Genomic DNA, 9,390 nt, shown 5'->3' with positions numbered 1-9,390 from the left:
GAGGTTATATTGTTTTTAAACCAACCAAATAATAAATACAAACTGTATGAAAATTAGCATGCATATGCAAAGTGTATAGGAAGCGATGGGAGATCTTATACAATTAACACTCGATAACAATTTCTAGTAACATGAATTGGTAGAAACTTCTTCTATGCAGCTACTTAAATAATTTTGTGATAATTAGCTGGTTTTACTTCCTACTTAACTAGAACACATGGAAGCAAATAAATTCCATAATTTAAACAGTTAATAAAAATTAGAAGCCGGTATTGTTGCAGCCTTTGTGGCTGTTAAGAGTAAGCATGTATGATATATACAAGTTTTATTGATGTGGCTTGGCTATTATCACCCTCTTTTAACTTTCTTTTGCAAATACCATTTCTCCATAACTAAATGAGCCTTGAATTTGCACATATAGTTTCTGTTTACCAAAGCAAAGAAGTTACTTTACTTCAATCCAAGTTATAATCCATGGAAGTGCAATAATACCTTCTATGACAGATGCCAGACACCTAAAGAATAAGCATGTTTACAGTAGATCATCATTCAATATAACTTTCTTTCACCAATTTTGCGTGTTTCGAAAGGTGCAATTCATGTATACTAATCCTGCAATTTTACGCAATAGAATGACCGCACGCTACGCAACTTTTGTTGAGCATGAGTCTGCCTAAGCAATGATTCTGTTCATAGCATAATCATTTTCAAGTTCCCCTATCTATACTAGAAACCTACATATAGATTGAGCACTAGGCCTTTAAAAAGAATGGTGCATAATAAGCCTTTGAAGTATAAGGAATCAATCAACAGTTCCTTACAAAACAGATTTTAAGCATAGGAGTAGACTTATGTTAGCTATGTTATAATGTGGTCTAGCTAACAAAGTTGCCTGAATGGTTGTTAGGACATGTAAAAAACCTGATGTGATATCATGTACAATATGTGCTGGAATTAATGACATATAGCCACCATAGTGTATCAATCAAAACTATGAACACTAATAGGGATTAAAAAAGTGACCTACTTTATCAACTCAGGAATGATGAAGATCACATGCACTACTGTTTGGTGGTATCCATAGTGTCTATGCACTCAGGAATAATTCTACATTAGGGCTTTTACAGCTTTGATATCTTCGAATACAAGCAGTTCGTTGACGTTTGATTTTCTTAGTAGCAACCATCTTCTTTAGAAAATAACAGTTCATCCTTTTGCTTTTGTTTTAGTATTTAAGGCTGCCTTGTGTTTATAGTTTTCCAATATCAGGAACAATGAGCAGTGGTTACCACTCCTTTTTGGGGCTGGCCTGTATATCACTTTGTTTTATTCATTCAGTATCCATTTCAGATGTAACTTTACCATCAAAAGTGCTAACTTTTTCATATGTTGGTCCCCTCTTGGATGACATGCATTCTCATATCTTCTATTTTGTTTTGTTGTTTGTTATTGCTTTACACAGGTTTACATTGTCTATTTAGGGATCACAGATGTTCAAGATCCTATTCTAACTTCAGATTACCATCTTCACATCCTTTCTGGTGTCTTTCATAGGTCTTATATTATGTTTTTTTTCAACTCAAAACTCTACAGGCAACAATATATATTCTCATTACTTGGCATATTTAATAATATTTGTACCTTATAGACTAGACGATGCAAAGCAATCCATGGTTTATAGCTACAAACATGGTTTCTCAGGATTTTCTGCAAAAATTAACTCAACACAAGCAGCCACCTTAGCTGGTATGCAAAAGAGTGCTTTTATCTCAAATATTAATTTTTTTGGTATAACTAACATAAAATAATATTTCAGGAATGGAACAAGTTATATCAGTTTTCAAGAGCCGGATATTGCGGTTACACACAACTAGAAGCTGGGATTTCATGGGTCTCAACTTGAACCCTACTGCTGATCAGTCAAATCCATTGCAACTAACTCATGGGGACAACACAATTGTTGGCTTATTTGATACAGGTACTCTAGATAAATATTTATTTAGCATTAGGAATACACACAATAATAATTAGATACTCTATGTAATTTATATATTATTATCATTAATGAATCAGGCATCTGGCCAGAATCTAAGAGTTTTCATGAAGAGCCTAACATGCATCCAATTCCAAAAACTTGGAAAGGCAAATGTGTTTGTGGACAGAATTTCAATCCCAAAACAGCTTGTAATCTAAAGCTCGTTGGGGCGCGTTATTACCTCAAAGGATACGAGCAAGAACATGGCCCGCTGAATACTAGTGACACCTCAGAATACCGATCACCACGTGATGCAAACGGCCATGGGACCCACACTGCATCGACAGCAGTGGGGTCCACTGTTAAATCAGCTAGTTTTTTTGGGTTGGGACAGGGTACGGCTAGAGGAGGTGCACCTCGATCACGGTTAGCAGTGTATAAAGTGTGTTGGGAGGATGGGAGGTGTAGTGAAGCTGATATTTTAGCAGCTTTTGATGAAGCAATTAATGATGGAGTTAATGTGATATCTGCTTCTTTTGGTTCACCACCACCACAGCTTCCTTTCTACAACTCGAGTAATGATATCGGGTCTTTCCATGCAATGCAGAATGGTATTAGTGTCATTTTCTCAGCAGGAAACAGTGGACCAGATCCATCTCTTGTCCAGAACGTTGCTCCTTGGAGTACATGCGTTGGCGCTTCATCTATTGATCGAAATTTTCCAACCCGAGTAGTAGTGGATAATTGTCTTTCTTTCACGGTAAGTAGCTTAATTACATTCTTTTACATTTATCAGCAGTAAAGATAAATGCTTCATCAAATATAATTTATTTTAAACATGCTCCTTAACACAATAAAAACAAGAAGAAATACAAAAGCATGATGCAGTTCACATAGTAACTTTTCGTGTGCAGGGAGAAAGCTTTAATATCAAACATATAGAAGCAAATCTTGTTGGAGCTCGCACATATTTCCGTGGAGGGTACTCTCTCTATGTATATATAAATTAGCAAACACGCATATATAAAATATGTATTGAGATACATCTATATATACTTCTCATGTCGTTCTACATGGCCAAATTAAGACTACTGGAATTCTTGTACTAATTGAGCTATAAGTCAAATTTATGACTATATATGATCTTAATCAAAAGTGAATGAACTTACAGGATATGCAAAATGGATAAGTGGAGAAACAAGAGTGCAGCTGGGGCAGTGATCCTGTGTTTCTCAACCCAAGGACCAGTTACGGTTGAAGAAGCGGAAGTTGCAGCATATATTGCAAGCGCCACAGGACTGATCTTTGTAGACTCGCCTACTCGTCAGTATGTTGATGTGGATATAATACCCACCATCCGTATTGATATGGTTCAAGGCACTAAACTTAACAATTATCTATCTCAAAGCCTGTAAGAATTTGTAACTCCTTGTTTGAACAGTTTTTCATCTTTGAATTAGTAATTAGTTAATTGTATAGTAACAGAATTAGTTTCTTTAAAATGAAGAGCAAACCAGACAAAAGTGCGCATATTTCCAAGTAAGACGGTAATCAAGCAATCACCAGCGCCCGTTGTTGCAGATTTTTCATCTAGAGGCCCAAGCGTGATTTCACCTGATATTCTTAAGGTAATTAAATTCATGCCAATATTTAATTTTATAAACTAATACTGGTTTGTTTTCAAATTACCAGCCAGATATAAGTGCTCCAGGAATCAGCATATTAGCAGCATGGCCTCCTGGAATATCTCCAACTTCAACAGAAATTGATCAAAGATCTGTAGAATGGAATTTCCAGTCAGGAACATCAATGTCATGCCCTCATGTATCAGGCGTAGTTGCTCTCCTCAAATCAGTGCATCCTGATTGGTCTCCAGCAGTCATTAAATCTGCCTTGATGACAACAGGTAATTAAAAAAATAAAAAAAGAACAATGTGGATTGATATAAAGACACCACCCTCACCATTTATACAGCAGGTCCCTTGTAACTTCATACGGGTCGTATGATTGGGCGAAAAAAGGTCATACATGCTGCATGACTTTATCATCAGTCATATCTTTATCGATCAAATCATTATGCAGGGCGTATGATTTGGCCCTCATACGACCCATGTGACCATTTCCCACACTATCATGCAGCTTGTACGACTATCATACGGCCAGTTTGACCACTTTTCGCGTCAGACGATTCGTCGGACATGTCACTTGTCAGTGATGTATGGATAGTGTATCAGTGGTGTTTGTTTGGCAGTGACCATGAACAATAGCACTAATTGGCCAAGTGTGCTTTAATCTTTGTCAAATGTATATTAACAGCCTACAACAACGATAACAATCACGATACCATATTATCTGGTTGAACAAACGAAGAATCTAGTCCATTTGACATAGGAGCCGGCCACCTTAACCCGTTAAAAGCAATGGATCCCGGTCTAGTTTACGACATGAACGCTGATGATTACATTCTCTTCCTCTGCAACAGTGGCTACACAAAGAATCAAATCAAGAGAATAATCAGCCTCCATCCAGGGACTACTGTAAATTGTCCGCAAGAACACATGACCAACGCAAATCTGAATTATCCATCCATCACAGTCTCTAGCCTCCAGTCGACCATCACTATCAAAAGGACAGTTAGAAATGTTGGTTACACAACATCCATTTACTTTGCTAGCATTGTTAGTCCTCATGGGGTGGAGGTTACAGTTTGGCCAAGAATCTTGTTTTTCACGTATTTCACCGATGAAATTTCGTACCATGTGACTCTCAAGCCGCAAAAGTTGTCACAAGGGAGATTCGATTATGGTGAGATTGTTTGGTCTGACGGGTTCCATACCGTTAGGAGCCCACTAGTTGTGTGTGTTGATACCGCAACTCTTGCTTCTATCATTGATGAATCTTCTCAAGATCTACATCAACCCGCTTAGACAAATCCAGTGTATGAGTTTGACCTGTAAAATGGTGAATAAAAGATAGCGCTAATCCAAGTCTTGCCCGTTCCGTTGTCAGATTTTCATTTTCATTTTAATATTTTACATCTGTGAAGTTAGTTACAGCATTGTTATAATCTTTGATATTGGTTTTCGCTAAGTAATATATGGACATGCATGTGGCAATGCTCAAACAAAATGAAGAACATATTAATTTGCTGAAACATTTGCACTTCTGAAATCAACAAATGTAGTAATCTCTATAATTACCATAATGATATATCTACATATATATACCTGTGTAACTTAACCGTTTTGGGGTTGGATTTTCCACTTTCTTCAATTAAACAAGTAATTATATATGAAGAACAAGAACACGGATTAACCCTAAAACACACGATATTTCAATTAATATAAACGACGCTCTTAGACCGGTTTACAAGTTTACAATTTAACAAACTAGTCCTTAAACTGCTAACAAATAGACGTTTGACATAAACTATAACTTTCTAATGTTTACAATTTATAACCTAAACTTTTATATCAAACTTGTATCACGCAGTTAAGGCCAACAGAGGAGCTGAGGTAAACTCGAGTTTGGTTGACGCGTTAGCCAGCATGATGTAGGTTTGAGATATGAGGAAGAGTCGTTTAGAGAGTTATGGTATCAGTCACTAAAGACTTGTTCATCTTGTTTTTATAATAGCTAAGTTACATACCCTCAATTGCTACTTTTAAATCTACTTTTTTGTCCATCATAAGACTTGAACCCTCAACCACTTGGGAGGGACATCATTATATATACATCTTGATCAATACCACTAGTCTATGAACCCTTTAGCTTTTAGCATATGTCTCGTGGCAAGCTTGAGTTTAGGCTCGTTTTTAGCATATATCGTGTGACGAACTTGTGTTTCCACTCGTTTTCTGCATATATCTCATGACAAACTTATGTTCGGCTTGGTTCTAGCATATGTCTCACGTCGTAACTAGCCAATTCAATTATATGGTTTAGCAAAAGAATAGAGAATTAGATCATACACAAAATTTTCGATAGCATAATGCATGTATGTTGGATATACTACATGTTTTAAGCTATTATAGTTTTATATATAATTACAGTTTCATTCACAATGTTAACTGTTAGGGCACGGAAATTTGACACTGTGAATACGTTATCCTGACATATGTTCTAGGATCAGTTATCCTTAGACAGATCCTGTCAGGATCGAGGATCCTCAGTAATTGGTATTATTAACAACTGTTTCTTGTGTGTAGGTTGTTATTTAATAAGCACAACGGCTCCAAGACTTATTCTACCGGATATCTCGCTATTGGACTTGTCAAACACGTGGTCAAAGTCATGGATGAAGATAGTGGGAAGATGGCGGATTTATAGGACTTCTTGTTGAGGCACAAAAAGCTGAGTACTGAGGATATGTTATCCTTGAAGACGTGTCTGGATCAATTATCATTCTGAAGAGTTCCAGAGCTATATATAACGGCTCCAGGACCTGGTCTACCTAATATTTTTCTACAAGTCTCCTTCAGCACATGGTCAAAGTGATGGACTAAGCTAGTGGGAAGGTGGCGGATAAATAGGACATTAGTTATTGTTATTTTTTCTTTATATATCGAGTTTGTGATCAATGCTAGGGCAGATAGTCACACCCGCACTTACGTTAGCTGTTAAGTTCTCTGTAAACACACACACATAGCAAGTATTGTATTTCTGATCACAAACTCCACCCATTGTAACCCTTTTTTGTGATTAATAAAGTGGTGATAGACGATTTGTCATCACCCGAGGTTTTTGTGCCGGCGATCCGACCAAGATCAAGGGCTTTTCATCGTAACAAATCACTGTGTTCATCTCAATTTCGTTCATATATTCATTGTTACCAATTTAGCACTAAACCTCACTTAACAGATTTGGATACATTATCCTTAGCTGATTTTTATCCAAAACAATTTGGCGCCCACAGTGGGGCAATTGGTGCTATAATCCATATTATTCCTATTGTTTTCAACCTTTTCATACCCATATCACTATCAAGGGCCTCTCAATCAACCTCTGCTTCATCAACCATGCCGTCTACGGTTCCTCTCTCATCAAGGACTTTGCCGCTGACGTCTCCGCCAATAACAGGAGCACCACGGCCCGTTGCTACTGGAAGCAAGACACAGCTGCCAGTCTTCCAGAGCTCAAGAACCATTGCTGCCACCCCGCTGGTTAGTACTAACTGTTGGGTGTAAATTTTCTATCCTCAGGATGAGCTACAATTCAAGGATTTTGAGCTATCCCGTCAACGCTAATATTCCGAGGATGAGGTTTGACTAATTCAATTGTCCTATATTATTTTTCTTTGTTTTACAGATAAGATCAAGTGTTAAATATGCTGATATGAACGTGGACTTACAACGGCTAGTGCTTGAACTTCGTCAAATGGAACGTGGGCAAGCAACGGATTATTGAAGAAATAGTCTAGGGTTACCTTATCTTATATAAACGAGCTGATAATATCACTAGAACACACACTCTCACGACTTAGCTTACTAGCAAACATTGTATCACATAGCTTACGATCACTTATCAGCTCCACCACTTGTAATCACCTATTTTCGTTATTAATAAATTCGACGGTGATAGTTTTCACCGTTCGAGGGTTTTTTGTGCCGGAGATTATCATAATCACATACGAATCCGACCAAATATTACGTTCTTAATCTTTGACCGAAGTAATTCGACCAAAGATTACGTTGTTAATTTTTGGCCGACGTAAGATTATTATAATCAAGGGTTTTTCCCTCGTAATCATATCGTTATGTTCAATCTTATTATCAACAAGCACTTCACCTCACGCACTAATTTGATCAAAAGTTGCTTTGCCAATTTTTGACCGAAACAATTTGGCGCCCACCGTGGGGCAAACGGTGCTTTGATCATTATCAACTCTCAAACTAAACCCTACTTTCAATATCCAGAACATGTCTTCCCAACCAAAGATTGTTTCTTCTTCTGCCGCAGCCTCAGATTCCTCCGGGAAACCTTCCATGCCTCCTCCTCCTTCTGCTGCTGTTATTCTGAAGAAACCTGGCAACATTCAGAAGAAAACTGCTACTCCAGTATTTTCGGGATCGAGACCGTCTCCCCAGGATCCCGTTATGGTATCTAATAATGAACATTTGTCTATTTATATGCGGTTACAGGAACAGATGGATCGCCAGAACAAAACCAACCAGATGCTGGTAAAGGAACTGGAAGATATCAAAAAATCCAAGAAGCCGGCGGAAGAATTCACGCCATTAATCCCGAGATCTCTGGATTTCACTCCTCCAGGATCCTCAGGATTGGTGCGTCCGGAGTCAAGCACAGCGTACAACCCTGGATCCTCGCTCTTCCAGCACTCAGGGTCTGCGGGATTGTACTCATCTGGATCCCAAGGATACTTGCATGCATCCTTTGCTGGGCCGTTTCAACATGCAGGATCCTCAGGATTGTCGCAGCAGGGAGGATCCTCAGGTCCTTATCAACAGGCGTTATCCTCAGGATTGTCGCAGCAGGGAGGATCCTCAGGTCCTTATCAGCAGGTGGTATCCTCTGGATTTCCGCAACAGGCAGGATTCTCAGGAGTACCTCCATCAGGGTTCTTCAATCCTCAGCAGCCATTTGCTCAGACTCAGCAATTTGCAGGGTCCTCCGAGATGCACCAGGGAGACTTCATCCCGATGCAGGCTAACACTTCGACCACTCCATTTGTCACTCCAGGAAATACTATGTTCGGGAATGCCAGCTACAACACCCAAACCATTCCTCAGAATATCAATCAGGGTAACACTTTCAATACAATTCCTTTTAATGCTAATCAAGGATTTTTGCAGGATGCAGGCATAAGTTCAAGTTTAGCCCGAGAATTACAAAATCTTAAGGACAAGATATCAAATGTTCCTGGTGTTACCCGTCCCATAGCTGAAGTTCCCACTGATAGTCACAGAATATCCCGATTTGTACCATCAATTGGTGACGTACAGATCCCAAAACGGTTTCAAACCCCAAATATGAAACTGTACGATGGTTCAACAGATCCTGAGGAACACGTTGCACAGTATAGAGAGCGTATGGAGATCAACCCAATCCCTATGGAAATCAAGGAAGCATGTTATTGCAAGGGATTTAGGTCTACCTTGACCAGAGCAGCCATGAAATGGCTATTGAGTATTCCTCCTAATACTATCACTTCTTTTTTCATTTAATTAACTTGTTCAATAACCAGTTTTCTTGCAGTAGAACATTTGAGAAAATGACAGGTGATCTTTACAGGGTTACCCAAAATCCTGGGGAATCCTTGAGAGATTTTATTACCGGGTTTAGCAAGGAGTCGTTGGAAATTCCAAATTTAAACCCGGCTTCAGCAGTGGAAGCTCTTAAGCTGGGGTTAGAAAAAGGGCTCCTCTTTCTATGATGATCTTGTTATGACTCCATGC

General features: G+C 38.6%; 1 pseudogene across 1 annotated transcript; it reads left to right on the top strand.

Annotated features, from left to right (window-relative positions):
• Positions 1–251: 251 nt before the first annotated feature.
• On the top strand, positions 252–5,129 carry LOC143554679 (subtilisin-like protease SBT3.18; annotated as a pseudogene). Its single transcript, XR_013139062.1, has 10 exons — positions 252–1,352; positions 1,463–1,554; positions 1,649–1,746; positions 1,817–1,978; positions 2,032–2,735; positions 2,890–2,957; positions 3,147–3,386; positions 3,483–3,603; positions 3,668–3,881; positions 4,292–5,129. The product of XR_013139062.1 is annotated as a subtilisin-like protease SBT3.18 (transcript).
• The last annotated feature ends 4,261 nt before the right edge of the window (positions 5,130–9,390 follow it).

This window comes from Bidens hawaiensis, unplaced genomic scaffold (assembly GCF_021521415.1).
Source record: "Bidens hawaiensis isolate Kalapana, Puna unplaced genomic scaffold, B.hawaiensis_p1.1 tig00017786_1, whole genome shotgun sequence".
NCBI classification, from domain to species: Eukaryota; Viridiplantae; Streptophyta; class Magnoliopsida; order Asterales; family Asteraceae; genus Bidens; species Bidens hawaiensis.
The sequence above is the reverse complement of the archived record's forward strand: the minus strand, read 5'-3'. Positions and strand labels throughout refer to the sequence as shown.